The sequence below is a fragment of the Miniopterus schreibersii genome (assembly GCF_964146895.1).
Source record: "Miniopterus schreibersii genome assembly, chromosome: 3".
NCBI classification, from domain to species: Eukaryota; Metazoa; Chordata; class Mammalia; order Chiroptera; family Miniopteridae; genus Miniopterus; species Miniopterus schreibersii.
The window spans coordinates 67,981,416-68,006,661 of NC_138103.1; positions in this window are offsets into that span (position 1 = coordinate 67,981,416).

The following is a 25,246-nucleotide window of genomic DNA, read 5'->3' on the forward strand; positions in this document are numbered from 1 at the left end:
TATAAGCACAGTGTGGGATGCTGCCAGAGTCAAGTTTCCTAAGCAGGGTTTCTTTCATTCTTCAGGCTTTCAGTTGTTCTTATTGCCTGTGGTGGAAGACCCAGCAAATACGGAGCAATGAGGAGTCATGAGGGCTAAGGGGGATGAAGGTGGATAGTAGATTATCAGACCGAGACACAGGCTTCTGAAATGTCAGGGGGTGACCAACAATGTCCTTCTGTCTTTCTCTGAGGTTAGCATCTTTAATTATTAAACACAGAAGCTTCATCAACATTTGGACTCCTTGGAGACAACCAGCAATTATCTCAAATTCTGTTCCCACTGCCACCCCTCCCCTACTTCAAAGCAAACTCATTACCAGGCCCCGAATTCTTCAAATTACTTTCCCATCATCTCAAATGATGTATATAAGTAGTTCATAATGAGGGTCTAATCTCACCCTTTAGATTACTAAGGAGGCTCACAGAAGATGGACGGTGATAAAGTTATTCCAAGTCAGAGTGGTTATCTTTGGATTGTTCTTCCCAAGAAGAATTTATTAACTGGTTGGTCAACATTTTAAAAGATATTTAATGTACATCTGTTTACAAAAATCATTTATACAAACTCCTTTCTGACTTTTATTTGCAAATTAACATCCAAATGAAACCTTTTCTCATAATGAACTATTTTAATGTCTTGCAGATGAATAATTAAGAAACATACTAAACAGGAATAAATTTGATGGGCATGTCTCTGAGGTTGCCAGGAAAATTGAGTTGCCTTTGTTTTCCAGAAGATCGTATTTCATATAAGAGAGATCAAGATGTGCCTGAGACTTCAAGGCTGTATTAAGAGTCAGACAGCCTAGTTCATTATTCTAACAGTGTTCCTATTTAGGTTTACCCTTGACATCAGCCAAAGAAAAAAAGTAAACAGAGAAGAGGCATGTAGAAAGCGGGTATAAACTGTCAGGTATCCTATGTTCTTTTAACCAGAATGCTTCTCAGTGAATATTTACATTATTATTTCTTAAAAATGTAAACAGATAACTAGATGGTTAAAGTAGATGGTAAGATTTTTCTGAAAGTCATCTTTATATTGATCAAAAACCAAGTGCACCAGACTGTCCCTGCCCTCCTGAAGCCTTTCCCCTCCCCCACCCCTCGTTTCACGGCTGCCTGAATTGTATTGTAGTGGTGGGGCATCGGTTGGCATCTACTCATTGTGTCCTTCTAGGTTACAAAGGTTGGGGAGAGGTTGGAATGTAGGGGCATGGGGGAGAGAGCAAGAGTTTGTCTTTAAGAATTTCAGGCCTGGCTGGGTAGCCAGTTGGTTAGAGAGCTGTCGGATATGCCAAGGTGGCAGGTTTGATCCCCTGTCGGGGCACATACAGAAAGCAACCAGTGAGTGCATGAATAAGTGGGACAGCAGATCGATGTTTCTCTCTCTCTCTTTCAAATGAATAAATAAAAGTTAAAAAAAGAAAAGAATTTCAAGGTCTACAGGAACAGATAGTTACTAAGTAGCAATTACAAAGTGACTGTGATGATAATGACCCACATAGGTCCCAATGACAGCATGGAGAAAAGAAATTCAGTATTACCCAGGTGGGCTTCATGGTTCAATATTTATGTTGTGAAATGATTCCCACAATAAGTCTAGTTAATAGCCATCACCACAGGTAGTGACTATTTTTTTTTCTCATAATGAGAACTTTTAAGAGAGATCTGGTCTCTTAGCAACTTTCAAATATACAACACAGTATTAACTGTACTGTGTTAACTATAGTCACCATGCTGTACATTATATCCCCATATTATTTTATTATTATTATATTTATTTCTTTATATATTTATTATTATAATTATATTTTTTTATTATATTATTTTATAACTGGAAGTTTGTACCTTTTGTCTCATGATCTACTTCTTGCTCTGATCTGTATGAAGGCCAGAAAAGTCATCTGGGCAGACAGAACCCAAGACAAGTTATATTTCACATAACCACGGAAGAACTGGACTTTTAAAAAATGGTTTAAAAAGATGCTATGCTACCCCCCATAATGTCCTTGGCGTTTCTGAATATATCTTATTACCTGCCTAGGAACAGGCAACATGATCAAAAAGGAATCTTTGCCACATGAACACATTAATTTTAACCCCAAACTCACGGCACTGAAGGCTAACCCTCTGGACAGAGATAAGGGATCTGGGAGAGCTCTGAAAGTGTGAAACACTATTCCCTGAGAGGAAGCCAAGAGACATGGAAAAGGAGAGAGATGCAGGCCAAGGAGTGGAAACGCAGGCTGAGGGCTCTCACCATCCTTCCTGTTCTCAGCATGTCGGTGTGCCCGCAGCTGCTGTGGGTCCTGGCAGCCCAGGGTAAAGGACTGTCATAGAGAGTTAAATGAGGCCCCAAGAGTGAACTCGGATACAGAAGGAAGCAGAACAGAAAGAAAAGAGAAATCTTGTTTGGCAAATAAACTGTTTGTAAAATAGTTGATTTGTTTCTCTAACATTGAAGTTTGCGCATTTATTTATTTATTTATTTTAAAAAATGTTAAGTGGCACTTTAGTAAAAAATATCTTTATTGATTTCAGAGAGAGGAAGGGAGAGGGAGCGAGAGAGAGAGAGAAACATCAATGATGAGAGAGTCATTGATCGGCTGCCTCCTGCACACCCCCGACTAGGGATCGAGCCCACAACCCGGGCATGTGCCCTGACCGGGAATCGAACCTCAGTGTCCTGGATCATAGGTCGATGATCGACCGCTGAGCTATGCCGGCCGGGCAAGTTTGTGCATTTAATTGAGGTAATTCTGCTGTGGTTCCTGCCAGGTAGGGGTCCGCATTCCCAAATAGAGCATGGCAGCTGGCACAGACACTGCAAAGATGCTGCAAAGAGCTCAACCGGAGGGCCTGGTTATAGAGATGCAGGCAAGAGGAAGGGGTGCGGTGCATAAACAGAATCCTTACCACGCACAGCGTTGTTCTCAGAGGGAAACCAAACAGAACAAGAGTCTCTCCTTTTGCTTTTAGTGGGTTCCTTTCTGTGTGATCTGTCGGAGAAACCTCTGCCATCTGCATTCGGAACACAGCATCACCTCCCTAATTGGTCTTGATGGTTGGAAAGAGCAGTTTGAATCCCCCAAAGGGTCTCAATAACAGAAGAATTGTGATCCTATTACTTTAAAGTATTGCCAACTGAGGGCCTATAGGGACTTGGAATGATCATTTTGTCAAAGAGCATTAGTGGGCATCTGTATGTAGGAGATTTAAAAAAATCTGCATGGCCAAATTCTACATAGATAAGAATTATTTATTTGTAAGTAAGCACATTGGGTGAATCGGAGAATAGATCTTGTTAAATGGTTGTTTCTACATGAAATTTAAAAATTCCCTCTCCTACCCCAGTGTTTAAAATATTTCTATTATTTTTCTTAGCAAGCCCTCCTGGGGATTTTCAGGGTCTACAAACTCTGCTTTCTCTCTTAATGCAGGACCTGAGACCTGAGCCTGTTACCTCTTCTCCCACCAACAGTCCACTCTGTTCCTTTTTTTTTTGCTCCTGTTCGCAGAGCTGGTCTTGGTCTTACCTGTTCCTCATGTTTTCCAATGGCAAATGAGTAATCCCTTGTCATTTATTGGTTTTGAAACAGATAATGAAACTTGCAAATGTGAGGAAATTATAAATGTTCAGAAGTATAAAGTTATTTCAATCATCACCAAAAATACCCCATAATCTAAAACAGCTCTTGTAAGCACTCTAATGTCCCTTTTCTTCCTCAAGTAATCCTGGGGGTCCCTAGGGGGGGTTGCCCCTGGGGCTGCAGCTCCTCTGCTCTGTTCTCCCGGCGCTACATCTTAGGGTGCAGAGCTGGGCAATGATCTGTGTGGTAGAATAGGGGAGAAGGTTAAGGCCCCTTTGGTGTTACACTGTGCTGAACGAGAGGCGTGGGCCCCACCGCGCTAAAGCGTTTATTGAAACAGCTGTTTTAGAGCTTGGTCACCATGCTCTCTCCCCCCAGGAGCTAAGCCTGTGGCCGGGGAACTTGGCTGGGTGGAGTGGCCATGCTGGTGCCTCCCGACTCCTCCCACTGCCCGTTTGAATTCCACGGCTCTGTCCTTTCTTCCAGCCCGTTCCTGGCTTCTCTCTCGCTTAGAATGAGCTGCCTCCAGAGCTCCTCAGTCCCCCCTGAGAGTGGAATTTTGCCCGGCACTCTACCCTGTTGTGCAGTGGCCAGACTGTGTGCCAGTCAGCAGTGGGCACAATGTGGGCTTGTTCCAGGAGGCTGCTCAGTCCCCAGGCCGCAGACTTCCCTCAGGCCCAAGCCACCAGCGCAGGCGCGGAGAGCCCCGAACCCTGGGCATGGACAGGAGAAGCAGAGCTCCCCCTGCGCAGGCAGGGCCCCTGGGTCCCGACTCTGAAATGGTAATTGGAGCCTCGCCTCTGGGGCTCTCTGCCTTCCATCGTATTTCGGAACATAGGACTCATAAAACTCTTCCCAGGAGAAAGGTGTGAGGACCCTCCCCATGAAGGTCTAGAGAGGCAGCCGTGTGTCTCCAATGTCAGGGACCCCTGAACGGTCGCTGCCTGTCACCTTTGGTCTCTGCCCCGTCACAGGCACGCCGCCCTTCAGGCATTACCTGACAAGTCTCCCAAGCATAGTCTACTGATTTCTGCTGATCTTCCTACAAATTCACAGTTTAGTGGGATCTGAATTGGTGGTTTCCTGATTTCAATTTTCATATCAAGATGGTGTGTGGCAAATTCTATGTGACTGTTATTTAGGATGGAGCAGATTTCAACCTTGTGAATATAAAAATACAATACAGACTATTAATATCTTGAAAAAATTTAGAGAAATTATTTCCTGTGCAGGAAAAAAACAACACAAAAGTTTCAGACATCGCTAAGAGCCAAGATTGAGACAAGTAAACATTTACTCTGACCCATTAAGTATGCATTTGACTTAGAACCCAAGTTATTTATCAGTTGTCTATGAAGTTCACCATGGTAGCTTTCAGTTTCCAAGTTTCTCTTCTATGTGTTACCTTACTTCCCCCCCTTTTTCTTTTTTTTACGGTTTTTTCCTGAAAGCTCACCGACCGTCTTTCGTAAGCCCATCTCCATTTTAGTTTCGCCTTTCCTCAGAGCCCTCAGAGATTCAACAAGGCAGGCTGCATAGTGCTTGGTGGCGTGGAGGCTCCATACAGCTGACTACATATTTAGGGCAACATTTGCATCCTACCTGAAGCGAGCTGATCTGTGAGTCAGTGTTGGGTAAGTCCCCAGAGATCCTCATATCAAAGGCAAGATCCAAGTGCGCTGCATGATTACCTCACTTTATTTGTCTTTTGTACAACACCTGGTTCCATGACAACATTCATTAAGTAAATACAAATGGAACGAAACACACTTCCTTCTCGATTTTAATAATGTGCTATTCACGCAAATTTTTTTTTTCTGGAACAAAGAATCATTGTAGTAAGTTGCTCTGCCAATATTAGGCCGATATCTTATTACAAGCAAAGCGAAGAGATAAAATGGTATGCTACAGGAAGACTGATAAAGTTTCTTTACAAAGTAAAGGAGAACAAAGTAAAAACACAAAATACGAAGATCCAGGAAATGGAATTACTGTAATAGAATTAATGCAATATGAACATAGGTCCCCTGATTTCCTAATAATTCCCTGTTATAAAATAATACCTACATGTCCAGAGTGAAATTCAGATTACAGATTTTTTAAATCAATTCCATTTAAAAAATAAAACTATTGTTCTTCTCTGGATGATCCTCTCCATAAGAAAGGCTGACAGAGATGTTTAACAGAGCAGAACCATTGCCAACCATTTTTAGTGGGAATTGAGCTACCAAATATTTTCCTCAAATTATAGAAATTTGCCCTTTGTAGAATCTATATTATATTTAGCTTCTTAATTTAGGATTAAACATCTGTAACTTATTGTTAGGATATCCGGAGAGTTTGCAAAACTCTATAATACGAATATTCTCTCTCTCGGTATTTCCAAAAAAAGTTGTTTTGGTCCCATTTGTAAAGATTTGCTGATGACCAAAAGAGCCAGTATGTAATTTTAGAGCGAAACATTGACATCTTTTGCAATGTAATGTTGACATATTTTTGCCCAAATTTGCTACCAGTTGACCAAGGATCCAGATTGTGGTTACCCTTCAGACTACCTCACATACCCAGTGATCCAGTGGAACAGAGAGAAAAGGAAACTTTGTCTGTCTTTCCTCTGGCTTTGGCTGAAGACCAAGATACTATAATAACACAAGTCTTGGAAGAATTTAGAAATGGCCATGATTCTCCCCCTCCCCCCAGGCTTCCCCAGGGCCGCTCATATTGTACAGTATGGACACAGTGATCTTTTAATGACTGAATGTAGCTGAGGGGCTTAGGGTTTCTGAAAGATCAAGGAAATGTAATAGAACTTGAATCTTGTGTTTATAATCTTTTCAAGTTAGTTTTAGTTTTGTTTCTTAAAATAAGATCAAAGAAGACTTCCTAGAAAAGGCAACAGCTGAGCCTTGAAGGATGAAAAAGAGGATGTTGGAATTAATTCCTGAGAAGGTCTTCTGACTGAGGGAATAGTGCGGGTAAAGCACAGGCGTGGGAAAGGGCACGGTGCGTTTGGATGTCGGTCAGGGTCCCTCAGTGGCCCTAGAGTTACCGATGAGGCTAGAAAAGCTTGGCAAAATTCTCATCTCCCAAATAATTGGCACTGAAGTTACTCCTTTTGGAAAGCCTTCTCTGACCTCCAGCTCTGGGCTGAGTGTCCTTTCTCTGCTTTGGGAACCCTCCGCCCTTATCCCAGTGAAGGTCTTCATGCAACATATGCATCTGCCTATTTACTTGGCCTCTTTCGTTTGTACACTCCTCACAGAAGGGACACTGTCTTCACTTTTGCCTTCCTGATGCCCTGGACAGTGCGTGCTTGGCAGGCACACAATACCTATTTCTTGCACTGAACGAGTAACGCAAACTTTTCCTTAAATACTACCTTTTACATGTTTAAAAAATATTTTAAAGGCCTTTAAATTATTGTTCTAAAGGCACTTTGACAATAAATGTGGGTATATTTTGTAATTAGACTACTAAAAATAAAGCTTACTCTAGACCATCATGGAAGAACAGAATTCAATACCAAATGAGTACCTTCTGGATCCACTGAAAGGATTTATCTATAAGACAACTGGCCAGTATAAGGACCACTTGAGTAACAGTAAAGGAGAGGGCAGAGCCCTCACAGTCTGCTGGGGAGAGACCATGTATGAGAGAACCCTGGACTTGGACGCACGGGACATGGGACTAGGTCTAGAAATTGCTGCGAGACCCCGGGCAAGCTACTCAACGTCTCTGATCTTCAAGTTCACAGGGGACACTAGAAACCCTAATCCCAGTTCTGCTCACTTCTCAGAGGTGTGAAGATAAGATAACATGGAAATGAGATAAACTACAAAGAATCCTTCTCCTTCTTATCAAAATGCTGGAAGAATTGATGTCCTGAACCCTCAGATGTCTTTTGTTCAAACCAGATCCCAGACCTTTGGACTTTCGATTTGATATTCAATCCACTGATTATGCCCCGCGGCCTCCTTCTGTCTGAGCAGGAAAAGAATGCACGTCCCTGGCAGAGGAATGCAGGGCTGTCAAAGTCGGTCCTGGGCAGGAGACTTTATATCCCCTGGTATTTAACACCCAATCCCAGAGTCCTCTTCCCCGCGCAGGTAGCCTTCACGCACAGCTTACCCACAGCTGCGCGGCCCTGCCCAGGGACAGGCTCTGGCGCGGGCAGGCCGAGCGCTGGCAGGACAGGTGAGCCCTGCTCTCCAGCACATCGCTGCCCTCCGCTGCTCTCTTCCAGGCTGCCGGAGGTGGCTCTTGCCAGCACGCTGAAAGGCCTGGACACTATTCCTCCCAGGCTGCCCGGTCTAGGTCGGAGGGGGTTGGCATGTCTACCCCTCCCGTGTCTACGCTGACTGCCCTGACGGCATTTAAACCCGAGAGGGGTTTGTCAGTCCCTGGGGGCCCTTTATCTTGGTTTATGACAAGTTTATTATCTTTGATCTACCAAGCCCAGCTAGGAGAGGATGGGTGTTTTGTTTCATATGCCAGGTACCATGGACTTTAATTATCTTCTTGAAATCAGTCCAGCACTCAGGGATGAGGGACTGACGTCTCACATCACCTCATAGTTTGGACAGTCTCTAAAACCACAATGTGCATATAGAACTTTAGCTATTCTGGATTTGTCAAGAAAAGGTTGTATTTTGTTGAGTTGTGATTTTCTGATATGCTCCATTTAAAATTAGGGTTTTTGGTAGATTTATAATTCCGACAGGGAAATAGCTATTAAATGTAAGACGTATAGCCAGCCAGTGATGGAGCTCATGCTATGTGATTTCTTCGTATGCTCTGCTGAATCTGGTGCTGTGTGAGTTCCCTTTTCTGACTGGTGATAGAGTAGACAGGTGGGGAGACTGGAAGAACAATGTGGAGTGTGACTCAGTCACATCACATTTAACAGCATCGAGAGTCAAGATTTCCCTCTCAATTCCAAATATTTCTCCCTAAAATTCTGTCCCATTAATTGGGTCCTGTCTAGTGCATCATTCAGCTTGCATAACAGTTCAGTCAATTATGGAATTAGAGCTTGGCAGAAAAACGCAGAACCATCCATCCATCATCCATCCATCCTCCCATCCGGCCTCCAGTCCTTCCTATGTGAAAGGCACTGTGGGAGGCTGCAGAGAGACCAAGTTTGATGAGCTTACAGAACAGAACAGTGATTTTTAATCTCTTTTACATTTCTTTAGAATCTGATGAAAACTATGGATTTTCTCTCTGAGGAAAAAAACATTCAATTGCTCGGGATCATCAACTATCCATGGACATAGGTTTAAGAACTTCTATTTTCTTATGGGAGGTACAGATAAGAACAGTCCAGTATGTGCTCTGACTTCTGTTCATTAGTGGTGATGGATTTCCCTGTCTCATCAGGCTTTGTGGTGGATGTGGAAAGGGCAACAAAATCATAGGCACACTGGCAAGAGGGCTGGGCTTGGGCTTGGAAGTTTAGAATTTAGTAGTTCCTAGTCTAACATTTTCTAGTTGTGTTAAATGGGTATATTACTTAATCCTCCCAGGATCCATGTCTTAATCTATAAAATTAAAATAGTGATATCTGCCCCATCAGCCTCATGGCCAGGGAGGGGACCTTGTGGTGAAAGGAAGTAGGGGGTAGGGCTTGTGAAATAGTAAAGCTCTTCATAAACTGTAAAATCCCATAAACATAATATATTGTCATCACTCTACTCACAAAAGCAGATGCCTGAGAAGTGATAAAACTTGGTTAAAAAGGAGACATCCACTTGCACCCAGGAGCTTCTTGTGGCTCATGGGGATGCAGAGCAACCATGGACTATAACCCAGAAAGGAGCTGTCAGGCCCCCAAAGGGACAGGAACTGTGCCCTCGATTTGGGAGACTGATCCAGTGAAGGAACCACATTCGAGAGTTTTGAATATATTGGCAAGAGAGCCAGATTTATACATTCAGAGAAAATGATGATAAAAAAGTTGTAAGCCCGTGGCTTGATTATTGGACACACAATTATTTACTTTAATGTGGGGTTTTTAAAAACCAGGAGACTATAAAAACATTGTCAGCATGGCCACCCCTCCCCAAGCCACCCGTTGCCTCTCTCGCCATCTCTTATGCTCCAGCGGAGAAGCAGCCTGGGGCTCAGCTGGCAGCCAGGCGTGGCATGAGGGGCGGGCGTGGGGGCGAGAGCACCAGTCTTGGAGACTGAAGTCCTGGGTGTGAGTCTTGACTCTGCCTCCGCTGAGTAGCTCTGGGACAATGGGCTATCTTACCAATGCCTCAGAGGCTTCACCAGGAAACAAGATGGTGATATCCAGTTTGCATGTCTCACTGGGTGGTTGTGACATTCTAAGGAACACTTCTTTATAAACTATAAAGTTCTATTATTATTATTGCATGCACAAGTGTTCACGTATGTCAAGGAAATGACCAAAATGGAGAAAAAGACACCATATTACATGTTTACAGATTGGCTGCCTGGTTTTGCTTCTTAGTTAAGCCCATGTCAGGATGATGGGCTGTCTAATCATGCTTGTGAAGGATGTGCCTAGAAATGTCTGATCAAAATATATCCAGGGCCTTCCACTTGTGATTTTCACATTTTATATTTAGCAAGAAGAACTTTAGAACAACATTTGCTTTTCAAGAAGCCATCAAATACATTCTATCTTCTGTAGGAACAGATAGCAAACCCTCCTCCCGCCGCACTTCTGCCCATATGCTCTCTTTTGGGTCTTTCTTGCCCTCCCCCTACTTGCCCACCCTCTTCCCTGCCCCCACCTGCCTGCCCCTGGTGTATTTACAGTCCAGAAGTGGCAGCTGCCCACGCAGATGAACCCCAGGGGATCCATCGTGGCACTGTAGCCATAGGAGCCTGGAGAGAACCAGGCAGCCCCTTCTTTGCAGCCCGTGTGTTTGTGGTGTGGCCAGACTGGCTGATGAAGGAGTTTTGCTCCAGTTATGACACATAGGAACAGACAGGGCAGAAACTGCCAGCTCTGATCCCCACACTGGGATGTAAAACTATGCCCAGCAGGGGCTGTTATAGGCAGTGGAACTCACTTCCCATTAGCCTGCTCCTGGGGTCCTGAGTCTTGCTCCAAGCTGAGCGCTGCTACGCTGGATATATTAGGTAAACTAAAGAGAGAACTTTTGAACTGGGAGCTTATCCTTTCATTCAACAATTATCAAACATTTACAGTATAACAGATACTGTGTTAAGTATTAGAGAAAAACCCAAATAAATAAGATATGGGTTCTTTCTTTAAAGAAGTTGACAGTCTAGTGAGAAAGACAAAAATATACACAAATAATTATGTGACAAGTGCTATGTCAGGGCCAAGCAATGTAGGAGCCACAGGAGGAAGCAATGAGTTCTGCCTGGGTTAGGGAAGGCTTAAGAGAGGAGATCATTTTTGACGTGGGCTGTAAAAGATGACCCCGATTTCCCCATATGGAGGAGATGAGAAGGCATTCCAGGCACAGGAATTAGCAAGAGAGAGGCAGGGCAGGGTGCGGATGTTCAAGGAATTGTGAGTGTCCGATCTGGCTGGAGCTAAGTATTCAGTGTGTGTGGGGGGGGGGGGGGGGCAGATGAGAGGAGAGGCGGGCATGGCCAGGTTGTAGAGGGGCATTGAGAACAGTGCTAAGGAGATTGGATGCAAAGGCAGATATTTAAAAAATACTGTGTATTTCGAAAAATCTCTAAACCCGCAGAGAGCAATAGATACCAATGAGCTGGTGAGTGACAGATACCATTAGATCTGTGTGTTTTTTTTGTGTTTTTTTTTTTTTAAATTGATTTTAGAGAGAGAGGTAGGGAAAGAGGAAGAGAGAGAGAAACATAGATTTGTTGTTCCACTTATTTCTGTATCATTGGTTGATTTTTGTATGTGCCCTGACCAGGGATCAAACCCACAACCTTGGTGTATCATGACGACGCTCTAGCCAGGGCCTAGATCTGTGTTTTGGATGGGCGTTTTGAGGCGGTATGGAAAGTGGGCTGGTGGTTGAGGGTGGGGAAGCTACGGGAGTCCTGTTAGAAAGTTGTTGCAAAGCTACAGGCAAGAAGTAAAGAGGATCCCAAATGGGACAGGGGCAGGAAGACAGGAGAGCGGTCAATGGGGCATTGGACCCGGCAGAACCCCGAGGATGGGCCGGGCAGGGTGGTTTGGGGAGTCAGCGGTGATGCTGGCTTAGTGGGCAAGGCGGGAAGATAATGAAATGGGTAACCAGTGAGGGGCCCCGGAGAAAGCTCCCGTGGGTGGGAGAGCACGACACTCTACTTTCCACTTAAGACAGCAGCTCTCGCCCAGAACTAGAGTTCAAGTTCTCTGAGTCGGGAAGGGGCTCATTTAGCAGGCCTGTAACCTGGGACTAACCTTTAGGATATTCGAAAATTAGCTGTCCCTTAACTTTCTCATCACAGAATAAAACCATCTCCACTTCTTTCATCTTCCTTCCAGGGCCTTAGACAACTTGGGTTGATTCTGTTTGCCCACTTAAAGTGCAAAGCCCCAGGCTAAAGACAACACATGAATCTTTCTCAAGTTATACGTGTAATTATGTATTTTATGAGTGCTGTGCCCACTTCATTACAGATTACTGTAATTCCCACATTTAACACTTTATAGTTACTAAGTATCTGCTTTTGCTGGGGGGAAAAACCTGAAAATTTTTATTCATTATTTTTCATCTCCCCATTAAATACTCCCTTCCTGCCAACAATGGATTTGCCAGCCCTGTCTACCGGCATTGGCACCCCCCTCAGAGTCTATGGCAAGACTCTTCCTGACCCTGAGCACAGAATTGCTGTTTGGGTCAAGTTCCAGAGTCTGATCACATCAAGGCAGAAGAACCCTCTGACAAAACGTAGAATGAGGGAAACCACATCCTGCCCGAGCACCCTCACTCTCTCCTCTCCTTCCCTCCACCAGCCTTTCCTCAGTGGACTTGCTCATCTAAACCACAGAACCTGGTGGTCCAGCAAGATCTCCTAGGAGATCCAAAGACTGATTTTTCTCTTGAAGAAGAGCTGTGCTAGTATCTGGGAGAAGTTCTCTGTCAACTTCTAAAAAAACCAGCCTGGGGAAGAGCTATTTGCTCTCAAGACTTTGCAGGCAGGTAGCACTGACTGAACAGCGTCTCAGTCATTTCAGGTCTCTGAATACCTGGCCTGACAGAGAGTGGAAAAGACGTGGAAATTTTAGGGAGCCCTTGAGCTGTAGTCAAAGGTATTCGCAGAGGTGTTCATTGCCCCAGAGAATCCTTAGTCAGTAATCGGTCCCTGCGGTTAGGGCTCGGAGAACCTCCTTTCTGCCAGCCTCACTCCTCCAGGAAGACCCTCTGAGGGCAAGGATCCCTGCGAAGGTGCCTGCGACTTGTCCTGCGGCCCCTCCTCCACTGGCTCCTGCTGCCCCCCGAGCCTCACCCGCTCAGCAAACCCAGGCCCCTTTGCCACATCTCCCTGGCATTCTGTGGCCTCCCTGGCGCCTTTCTCTTTGCTCCCTAGGATCCTCCGCTGCCTTCACTCTCCTCACTCTCTCCTCTCCTTCCCTCCACCGGTCTTTCCTAAGTGGAGTTGCTCATCTAAAGCACAGAACTCAGAAACGATCTTGAACATTCTCCCAAGGATAATAAATAGTGAGTGTCACTCTAGGTGTGTAGAAGTTAATGCATCAGAGGCAATGGATCTCTTAGTGCGCTGAGGCTTAATTCTGCATAGAATTTTGGTTGAGAAAGGCTGGACTTGTGGAATTTTTTTGCAGCTTGGGGGTGGAGAAGCTCTAGTCTCCTCAAACATCCTCCTGTTACTGATGACATTTCTCCCAAATATGCTGATTATGTTGGGAATTCTCTCTGATATACCAAGAACTTAGGTTTTTGGAAATTTTTGCCGGAGAAATGCTCTCAGTGAGTTCTGATGCAAACCCCTGTCTGGATCCAATGTGTTCAGGATAGCATGTGGAGGACATGCAGGAATCAGGGAAAGTCAAAAGGGGGAAAATATTAAGGGCAAAGATAGGATTGCCATCCTGTCACCTTTAGATGAGATCCTCAAATGTTTCATAGTCTGGCAAGTGGATAGGAGTATGCTTGTCTCCTCAAAGGATGCACGTATCAAAGTAGATAATGCTATCTGCTGAAAGCAGTAACTCCCAAGTCCCAGTGACTAAACAGAATAAAAATGTATTTCTTGCCCACATCGCAGGCCAGTGAGGATGTGGGAAGGGGTGCACCCCTATTCCATGCAGTCATTCAGGACCTGCTGGCAGATGGGGAAAGAGGCAGGATCACACATGGGAGGTTGTCATGGACCAGGCCTGGGGGGGATGCTTGATGCCCGGCCCGCATTCCAATGGCCGGAACCCAGTCGCTGGCTGCAGCTAACTGCAGGGAAAGGCAGCCTGCTGTAAGTCTGAGGACAGGAACATGGGTGCGGGGGGTCACCAAAGTTGGATATTTGGGGGTCATAAGTTTTGGCTCGAAATGAGATACTGATAACTCATGAGAATTTGCATGGTTCACGAAGGCCACCTCATGAAGTAATGCACTTGTTGTCGCTGGATATTGGTTGGAAGATAATTATAGAACGCTGGGCTCTGGAATCACAGTTCCCAGCAGCACAGCCATTCTCCCCAACCCCCTGCCCCCACTTTCTCGGCAGGCGAATGCCCGGTTCGCATCACCGGGAAGGGAGTGGGTCACATGGTGTTCCCTCTTCTGTGGACTGTCTTTTTTGTTTTTTGGTTTTCTTGTCCGCTATAGCAAGCTGAGGTATAGGTATTGAGGGGAACTTGCGCTCAGCAGACACGGTCTGAGGCCCCCTCTCAGGGCTGTTGGCGGGGCTCTGTGTGTGGGAAGGTGAACCTGCCTGGGACTGGTCCTGTGCCTCTGGGGCAAGAAGTTATCACGAAGTCTTTTTGTACCAGTGGATGAAAAGTAAAGATGACTGAGCATAACACTCTGGAGTCCTAGCATTCTGACTTAGGAAGGGACGCGAGAGCCCATGGTGTCTAGTCCTAGTGTATTGCTCATGAAGATGGACAGAGGGGCCAAGCGTTTGTCCTCAGGGCTGCACAGCCAGTCCTGGCAAAGCACAGTTAGAACCTGGGTTTCCCTGCTCCTACACCTGGGCTCCAGGCTGCTCCTTCCACCAATAAAATACCAGGACTTCTCTGTCTTAATGATACTGTTCAGTGGTCCGATGTCATGACCTCGCTGGAGCTGCACAGAGGGAAGGAACCATGGAGGCAGGAGACATGGGATCTGGGCCCACTCAGTACTCAGCTCTCTGTGGCCTTGGGCATGTGGCTGGGCCAAGTTTCTCACACACAAACTGAAGAATATGGGTTAGATTGGCAGTTTGCAAATCACGTTTTATTTAGAGAGGTTCAGTGTCTTCTGGAGCTCCCTCAGGAGCCACTTTGGAGAGTAGGAATGAAGCTGAGCTCTTATATATCAGCTCCTTACTCACCAGTGTTGTTAGAAGGTTCTGTGACTTAAAATGGTTTGAGGACCATGGGAGTGGATAATCACTGAAATCCTTTCTGTCTTTAAAATGTTGTGTCTCTTTGGGGTGTATTTATGGATTTTATTATTAAGGCACTTCATGTAGGGGCTAATTGACAAGTTTGGAAAGCTCAAAAGTAGTTGAGGTTTGCCCCTGCTTGTCACAGCTACAGATTCCAGTGCCTCGGGGGTCAAGCAGGTCATATAAAAGGAGGAAAGATCATGTTATGGGTTGAGTTGTGTCCCCTCCCTAAATTCATATTGAAATACTCACCCCTAGTACCTCAGAATGTGACTGTATTTGGAGATAGGGTCTTTAAAGGGGAAACTGAGTTAATATGAGGTCATTAGGGCGGGACCAAATCCAAACACTGGTGTCCAAAGACAGAGGTCTTAGAAGAAATCAACCCTGCTGATACCTTGACCTTGGACTCCCAGCCTCCAGAACTGTGAGAAAATAAATCTTTGTGGTTTAAGCCTCCCAGCCTGCGGTACTGTGTTGTGGCAGCCCCAGCAGACTAATACAGGATGTGTGTGCTTGTGTGTAGATAGGTGTGTGTGTCTGTAAGATGACAGGGAGGGTAGAGCCTGTGGCAGTGCTGGATGAGCTTGTCCTGGCTGAAAGGGGAAGGTGCTCTTCAGCTCAGCTGACTGTTACTAGGTAGGGATATTAGCTCCATGTTGCCAGATGTTCTGAGTTTTCAAGTGAAGCTAAAAATAATTTTTAATGTGAAAATTTCCAATTCTTAAGATACTGCAAGGGCAAACAAAACATGTCTGTGGGCTGGATTTGACCTGCAGACCACCAGTTTTGACCAGTGACCCCATGTTTAAGGAAACAATTTAGAAGTGACCTCATGAGGCAGGGTATGACTACCGAGTAAACATTAAGAGACAGAATGCTGGGTTAGGAGCCAGGACACCTGGCTGGCTGTCGTGGCCAGACCATCTTGCTGTTGGACGTTGGGCCAGATCTCAATTCCCATTCTTGTCAGCAGAGGAGACTGAACTGGTCCCTGCCAGCAAGGGTGATGGGAAATTTCAGGTCTAAGTGCCATACCCTGTAAACATCAGAGAATTATGGCCTAGATAATTACTCCCCGCTTGGCTGCTTCTCTGTAAGAATAAGTGCACAATCTTCTAAAGTCTCAAAGAAAAAGATTGAAAGTAATTAAGGATTTAAGTACACAGAAGTGGGTAAAATAACCCCATTCTTCAAAAAAGCTGCTCAAACTGGAAATAGAAAAATGAAAAGAAATCAGAAGGAATTGCTGCAAATGAATGTCTTTAAAAACATTGGCCAGAGAGGGTAAAAACTTCACCCTTCCATTTTCAGAATTCTCATGGGGCTCCTTTGCATTGGCATTGTCACCGTAGGGTTTTCCTGGCTCCTTCTTTGTCAGCATTTCAAGGACAAAGTACGGTAGACATGGGCCAATAATAAGAATTACTAAGTCCTTGCTATGTGCCAGGGACTTCTCATATACAGGTTTTTTTGCTGCAACACAAAATAACACTTCCCAGAAAATCTTGCCATCTGCAAAAGTTGGTATAAAAAAGTAATAGGATATATGGGGAAAATAGGGTCAAAGTAGAGTATTCAAATCTCATGCACCTCTGATCAACCAAAGCAATCACTGTTACCTGGGGAGGCCACTTGGACCATGTTGGCAGCAGCTGAGTGCCTAGAAGCTGCCTCAGCGGGTATTAAACTGCGCAAAAGCAATAGAGCTGAGAAGTTGGTAACTCTTTAATCAGCCCCGGGCTGGCGGGGGTGGAAATGGAGCTCTGAGTCAGTGGGCACAGGAGGCAGGACAACCTCACACAAGCCGAGAGCTCAGGAGTCTGGGGTGTGCCTAGTGGAGGAGGGAGCCTTGGATGCAGGTGCTCATTCGAACATTTTCTGGAATGCAGCAAAGGGCTCCTGCTGCTGCAGCCGAGCCGCAGGCCTTTTCTGTTTCCCCTGAAGGTTATGATTCCACTCCTGCTATTCCTGCTCCTCTTGCTTAGGGAAACCCACCCACGATATGATCAAAATCAATGTGCAGTTTTCACATCGCAATGTGAAATTTTCATGTGCAATTACATGCAGTCTCATGTGCAATTTTCACATTACACTGATATCGTTCCTCTATAGCCAATCACGATGGGCTAGTTCGTGCTACAGGAACGCATGCGGTGGCAGAGCGGGACGTAGTGTATTTTGTAGTTCTCACAACTCTAGGAGGTATTGGAGCCCTGGTTCTCACATTAGTGTGCACCAGAATGACCAGGAGGACTTGTTAAAACATTGCTGGGCTCTGAATTTTCGGGAGGGCTGGGGTGAAGCCCAAGAGTTTGCATTCCTAAGAATTCCTAGGCAATACTGATGCTGCTGGCTGGGGGACCACATTACTGTACTAGAGGAAATTCATTATTGGCACGATTCTGGGACCTGCCCAAGATTGCTGCAGGAATGGCCTCGAGGTGGGCCTAAATCTTGGGCTTAATAAGGCTACTGTGTCTGAGAAATAGACCTTTGATGATTGATAAACATGTAGGAATGTGCTGGGGTTGGTTTCAGTAATTACTTGCCCCCAGTTAGCAGGCAGGCATGTAGCTGGCGCAGTCAGGGGCAATGTGTTTGCAGTCAGTAGGAGCTGTATACATTGTTGTGGAGACCTGTGGGGTCTGCACCTCTACCTGGGGCATGGGGGCATGTTGCTTTGTTTATCATTTGCTATTTAAAACTTATATCTAGTGCGTGTCTGTTACAATCTCACTGTCCCAAACACAATGTCCCTATTTCCCGTCTGGTGTCACTGCCCCCACTTGACAGGAGCCAGGGTGGAAGTCTAGCTATGACTTGCTTGTGTCCTGTTTAGAGTGGCCTTGCTTCAGGGAGATGTGGGACAAGTTTGGGCAGAATAGAAAGGCCACGTCAGAGCTGCTCTGTATGACTCTCAGATCTCTCAAAGATTGATTATTAAGGTTTTAAAATTTAAAATTATTAAGGTGTGGTATAATCATAGAGATGAGAGTGTTGTCCATTTCCATCATGAAAAAACCCCTCCCAATTGCAGAAAGTCATAGCTTATTACTACATCAGGGTTGTGAAATTACAGTCTGAATTAAGAATGGAAAAGACTGCTACTAAGTGCTTCTGAAAATTTCAGGAGATGTCCCCATACCCTGAGAGCAGACATAACAGAAAGAGCTTTGGAGTCGAGCTCTGTCCCTTACGGATTGTGTGACATTGGGAAAGCTGTTCATCTGGTCAGGGCCTCTGTTTCCTCTTCCAAAAGTGATTTAATTTAAACCTAGTGCGTGCCCATCTCCTCCTCTAGGCTGTGTGAGGATGAAGTGACCGCCAGTCATCCAGACATGCCTCTGACACCCAGAGCCTCCCAAGGCACAGACCAGCTGTCTCTTTGATTCCCCTGAGGTTTCACAATGGACCCAAGGAGCTTCCTACCCAATGTGCTGCACTCAGCCTTCACCTTGCTTCAAGAAGGCCCCTGGAGCCAGGCAGCAGCAGCATCTCAAGAAGACGGAGCGGAAGCCTGCTGGAAAGGGCTTGGTTTAGATCTCTGGCCCAAAGCATCATGAAGCTAGCAGTTCTCCCTACCTTCTCACTAACATCTATCCGAAGGCATAAAAAAGGATAAAATTTACAACACTGAAAAGCAACTAGCTCCTAATTCCAGAATTAAGAAGGAACTGACATAATTAGGGAGGCAGATGGAGAAGACCAAGAAAAACCAGTGTAACCTTCCGCTTACGTCACACCTCTACTTCGTCTTCATGCTCTGGAGTCCTGGAGCCCGTATCAAACGGAAGACTTCAGTGCTGTGAGGTGAAAGGGGGCCTCTCTTTCTGTTTCTCCCTCTCCTTCCTCCCACTACCACCTGTTCAGTTTCTCTGTCTCCTGTCCCCACTCAGGCTTCCATCTTGTTATATTTAGGCCAACACCCCAAATCTCAGACAAGAAGTGACTGGGAAGCAGCAGGCAATGGTCAAAGACCTGTGATTGTGACAGGCACACCCTAAAGTGACCCCAAAGAGTCAAACCCTTGAATCACTCCCCCCTCCCTTGAGTGCAGGTGGTACCTATGACTGGCTTCTAGTCTATAGAGAATGGCAAAGGTGATGGATGCCACCCCTGTGATTATATTTCAGGGGGAGAGAGTCTCCTGCTGGTCTTGAAGAAGGAAGCTCCTCTGTTGTGAGAGGGCTCGAGAGGGGGGCCACATGCAAGGAACTGCGGAGCAGCACCCAGGTGACAGTCAGCAAGAAAGTGGGTCCCTCAGTCCTACGGCTTCAAGGAACCAAATTCTACCTACAACTCTGTGAGCTTGAGGACCTGAGATCCAGACAGAAATGCAGCCCACCCATGTTCTGATGGCAGCCTTGTGAGACCCTGAGCAGAGGACCCAGGTAAGTTCTTCCCCAGACTCCTGACTCACGGAAACTGTGAGATAACAAAGGTGTGTTGTTTTAAGTTGCTAAGTTTGTGGTCATTTGTTGTGCAGCAAAAGATAAGTAATACGGGAAAGCAATGTTAGTTACAGTCTCTATGAAGTAAGTATTGTGTGGGAAATAAGAACCTGGGAGCAGCATGCTGGAAACTAGAATGACTGAATAGGTTCTCTGAAACCAGAAACCAGATAGTGGAGGTCAGAAGAAGGTGGCACCTCAAGGAGACAGAAGTAAGGTCTGTGGGAAGCGGACCTTTGCCTGGGAGCTGTAGATACAAACCTGTCCGACAGCTGTGGATCTGATAAGGAGATTCCATGCATGTGACCAGACCTGGGAAGTAGGTGGGGGAGGAGAGAACAAAGAAAATCAACTATTGCTAAGTTTCTCAAGAAATATCCAGGAACAATATGAGGAAATCTACAAAATCTTACTGGAGACTGAAAAGAAGGCTCCCATTGCAAATATTAAATTCTTTTTCTATAGATTGATCTACAAATGTAATGCAATTCTGATAAAAATCTTAATGGAGTTTTATTTGGAATTTGGCAAAATCTAAATTATTCAGAAGAATGATCACTTAAGAACAGCTAATATATTTTTTGAAAAAGAAGAGTAATGAGGGAAATAATGCACATCTTAAAGCTGTAATCTCTGTAATTGTATGGTATTAGTTCAGGAATAGGCAGGCAGCTGATATCACAGGGAAGGAGAAGTCCAAAGCAGATCCAGGGACTCGTATGTGTATACCCCGTGCAATTGGTTTGTCTGGTATATGATAAAGATTTTCTTTCTAATTATTGGGGAAAGGCCGGATAGTCAATAAATGGTATTGGAGAAAGTGACCAATGAATTGGGACAAACTATTTATATCACTGCCTCATACATGCCACACACAAAAATAAATTTTGATTCATTTCATATTTAATTGTAAAAGATGAAAATGTATAGGTTAAACAAAACCTTGGTGTCTTTGGTGTTAGAAAAGTCATTTCTAAGCGTGATACCAAAGCCAAGAATCACAAAAGAAGGGTTGTTACAATTAATTATACAAACATGAGAACCTCTGTGTGGTATAAAATTCCACCAGATGCCTGAAAGGCAAACGAATGGAGAAAAAATACGTAACATAAATGCCAAAACGTTGTTAAGCTTTGAGCTTTTCTAAATCAGTTAGAAAAAAATAAGCAACCAATTGGAAAAATGAGGCAAAGCTAAAAGGACGCAGCCACAGAACACAGCAGCCCATGTGTTTGCGCAGCTTCTCGGACCTTTAGGCCTTTCAGAAACCTCGATTTCTCAGGCTTCCCGGAGCAGCAAGGTTGGGGGTACTGCCCTGCTGCCACTTTTCCGGAGATGTCCGGTTCTAATAATCTTTCTGTCAAGGTTCATTTTCTTCCACATTACCCAGCAATTTCTTCCACATTACCCAGCAAATGTTCAGACCTTCCTTTTATTAGATAATCTCACTGAATGGAGATTTTATACCTGTCTACACTTTCTCCCTAATGAATGCATCCATTGCTAAAGGCTATTTCATTAAAAAAATATTTTTCAAAATGAGTATGGCTTTGTCCTTTTATGATTGTGGAAAGAATTCATGTTGTGTGGAAAGATGTAAAGAAGACAGTAAAAATATCCTTATCTTGCAGTCAAAGATAACCCCTATTTTCTTTGTGTGTGCGCACACATTAATGAACACACATTCACACAAGCACCAGTTTATATTTTTACAAAAATGAGATTATACTTTTTCCCACTTTGACAATATATCATGACTATCTCCCATGCTCACAAATGTAGATCTACCTCATCGTTTTAAATGGATGCCTTTTACCCTTCAAAATGAATGCGCTATAGTTAATTTAACCCGTTTCCTATGGATAAAGTTTAATATTAAAAAAATCATTATAAAGAGCTCCATACATGATTTCTTATGCATGTTTTTGGCTATGAGTCTGGTTATTTCCTAAGAATAAGTTCCTAGAACAGATGACTAGTCAGTTGTCCTAAGGGAAGAAAGAGCCCGACAAGACAATCTGATGCAATAGCAGCTGCAATCTTTGAGGAAGGGAGATAGTGAGTCTATCATAGTCCCTATCGATTGACTTTGTGCCCAGTCCTGTGAACACATGTTTGGGTTCCAGATAGAGAGAGGTTACCAGCAGCACTGGTAAGTTCCAGATCCTTCCAACAGCAGAGGCGAGGAGAGGGAGGAGAGGAAACAGAGCTGCGTCCCTGGCTCTGCTCCAGGCCGGTGCGTAGCACTGTGGGAGTCCAGGGTTGGTCATCGGAGCAGCGGGCAGCCCAAGGATTGGACTTGTCTGTTTGCACCGGGGAGAGCCCCATGGGAACCCCCCAAACACAGCAGGGGTGCTTTCAGGGGACTGTCAGGGGCAGGTGCCAGTGAAGTCTGAGTCATTGCTCATGCCTGATCCTATCTACACCCAGTGCCAGGTGAGACTCAGAGACATAATTATGCATGGGCACAAACCAACTCTGTGCGCTCAGTGCCTCAGAAACACTGAGTGCACACGCTAGTCTATTTTTAAGCACGCATATCAGCCTTGTCCTGTCTGTCATTTTATGGTCTAAAGATGGTACCTTGGGGCATGTTCTTTCTCACCTGCAGTGTACTCATAGCAACGTAAGGCCTCTTGGATTTTCCTGACAGCCACTTGCCAACTCAGCCATATATGATGTAAATTCTTCCACTGCTTTATCTAAATCATATATAAGACTGATTCTTTCAAATGAGAACTTCAGTGAGCACCGTTGCATAGAGTTTGTCTTTTATCTTTGTAGCCACTTCCTAGCACAGTGCCTTCCCACAGTTCAAATAAGCGGGGTATTGAACAAGGAGGAGCACCCTGAACTCCAAAGCAGGGGGGTTTGGTGGGCACTGCTTATTGTCACCCCACACTCATCCCCTTCCTGCCCACTCCTCTTCCCAGCTAAAGGAAGTCCAGCTTATTCAGGAGCTAGGTAAGACTGATTGGTTCAGGCCCAAAATATAAACCAGCATTAGCCTAAACCAGCCGTGATAGTTTTATCCTGCGTGGCCTTGGGTCGGCTGAGGGATGGCCTGTGATCTTGTTTTGGCTAGTGAGGTGTAAGGGGATGCCTATGGAAGTAAGCTTAGTTTTCCATGTGAAAAGACAGAGTCTCTCAAGATGTTTTGCTTTTGCCCATTTGACCTCCCTGTAATGGGGAGGTGATGCCCAGGAGAGCAGTGACCATGAGGTGATGAACATGAGGATGCTAAGGTGTGGATCAGCAACATGGAGAGTGCCTTGGTCTCCAAGGACATTGTGAGCAACTGGACCTCTCCAGCAATTGCTTATTTCCATAGCTGTTGCTGAGAAAAATGAATTCCTATTTTTTAAGGCCACTCTAAGTTGGTTTTTTTGGTTACACCACCAAAAGCATTTCTAAGTGGTACATGGAATAACTGAACAAGGGTGACTTCATTATTCAAGAGCATGAGCTTTGGAGCGAGGGGTTTGAGTCTAAGTTCTTTCATGTACTAGTCTATAACTTTGGCTGGGTTGACCTTCCTGTACCTTAGTTTATCTATCTGTAAGATAGGGATAATAATAGTACCTACTTCATAGATTGTGTTGAATAGTCCAGAAGAAATATCAAAACGTCAGCTTGACTTTTTTATGGGGTCACAACAATACACAGGTGTCCAGAGTTGTAAAGTTGTACTATATAACTTTTAATAAAAGAATGTGAAATCTCTGCTAACACGTCATTTTAAGTAAACTTGAATAGGGAAATAGCTTGTAAAAATTTTCAATCCTGCTCATATTTATTATGGACAAATGTAAAATTGTTAGTCTCTGGGATGGTCTAGAATAAATGTTTGGGATTTTCCATTCTCATAAAACAAAAGAGCAGAGTTATTCCACGTGTACCTCTTAGGCTTACTCCGCCCTGGAGAGTGGAGCCTGTAGGGTAACTGTAGTTCCAAACAAGGTCATGTTTCTTTATGTGGCCACCTTTTCTTTCAATATATATAGTGTTCCTTCCTAAGTTTCTTTTTATTTTTTTTCCAGAAAATTTTCTAACTCTGATTTTGCATTTCTGCCTGTATGTTTTTTATGGTTGTATCTTTTTAAAAAGATCAGTCAACAAACAACAGTTTATGTTAATGAGGTGTCATGAGAAATACAAAGGAAGTATAGATACCAGTCTTTGCTTTCCTGCTGGCTATGGTCTTGCACATCAGGGCATGAGGTCACCCTATGTTCTACTTTTAGAGGTGGGTTTATTAAGCGTGATGCATTGGACGTTTATATCATAGTTGACCAAAAAACTCAGAGGTCTTCCTCTGCCATTCGTGATGAGCAGGCAGTTAGTTGATGAGACAAGGCAAAGACCATTTAAATAAATTTGGTGCTCACTTGGAATTATCTGTTGTGAGACATCCAGGCTTCTGACTCCAAGTGAGTTGTGTCTTTCTGCCAAATAACCCTATGGCAATGGAGCGTTAAGAGGTAAATTCAACGTTCTCTCTGGGGTTGCCTCCCTCTTGACTCAGAGGAGAAAGGTAGGTCTGGATTTTGGCACAGTTGGGAATGTGGGAGCAACCGCAGGCCAGCTCCTCCAGGCTGCGAATCAGCTTGAATGTCGTTTGCCTCAAGCAGCATCAAGGATTCATTAAGCCCCCGTGTGGTGCATGGCATTGGATTAAGAACTCAGATTATGCTGAGCTCTGACTCTAGACTTCAATCTTATACTTTTGCTTGAGGTAACAAAACATTCACAATGACATCGTTCTATTTAGATTCACGACTCCCTTCTGCTCGCTAATTCCATAATGCTCTGACGATGCCTAAGAAAACACACATGATGTGTCCTGTCCTCTAGCCATGGAGGCCCAAGTGTCTGATGAATCAGGGAAGAATTGAAATATGCTAAAACCACCTCAGTTGGAATCCAGTGACCTGAAAGTAGACATTAACAGATAGAATTACAGTCTACCGAGAATCAGAAGGTAATTTAGTGAGCACTTTGGCCAATTGTTCTCAAACTTGAGCATCTAACAAATCACTTCGAGGGCTTGTTGAACACAGATGAACGTGCAGAGTTTCTGATTCCTTGAGTCTGGGGCTCAAGATGAGTGGATAAAAAAGCTGTGGTACATTTACACAGTGGAATTCTAGTTGGCCATAAAAAAGAAGGAAATCTTACCCTTTGCGACTGCATGGATAGATCTGGAGAGTATCATGCTAAGTGATACTCAGAGAAAGAAGAGTACCATATGATTTTGCTTATATGTGGAATCTAATGAACAAAATAAACTAATAATCAAAATAGAAACAGACTGATAGATAAAGAAAACAGACGGATAGCTGTCAGAGGGAAGGGGGTTGGGAGGCTGGGTAAGAAAGGTGAAGGGATTAAGCAAAAACCCCCAAACTCATAGACACAGACAATAGCATGGTGGTTACCAGAGGGAAAGGAAGGTGGTGGAGGTAGGAGAGGGTAAAGGGGGATAAATGGTGATGGAAGGAGACCTGACTGGGGGTGGTGAACACACAATACAATATATGGATGATGTGCTGTAGAATTGTACACCTGGAACCTATATAATTTTATTAACCAATGTCACCCCAATAAATTCAATAAATAAAAATAAAAAAGAAAAAGAATTTGCATT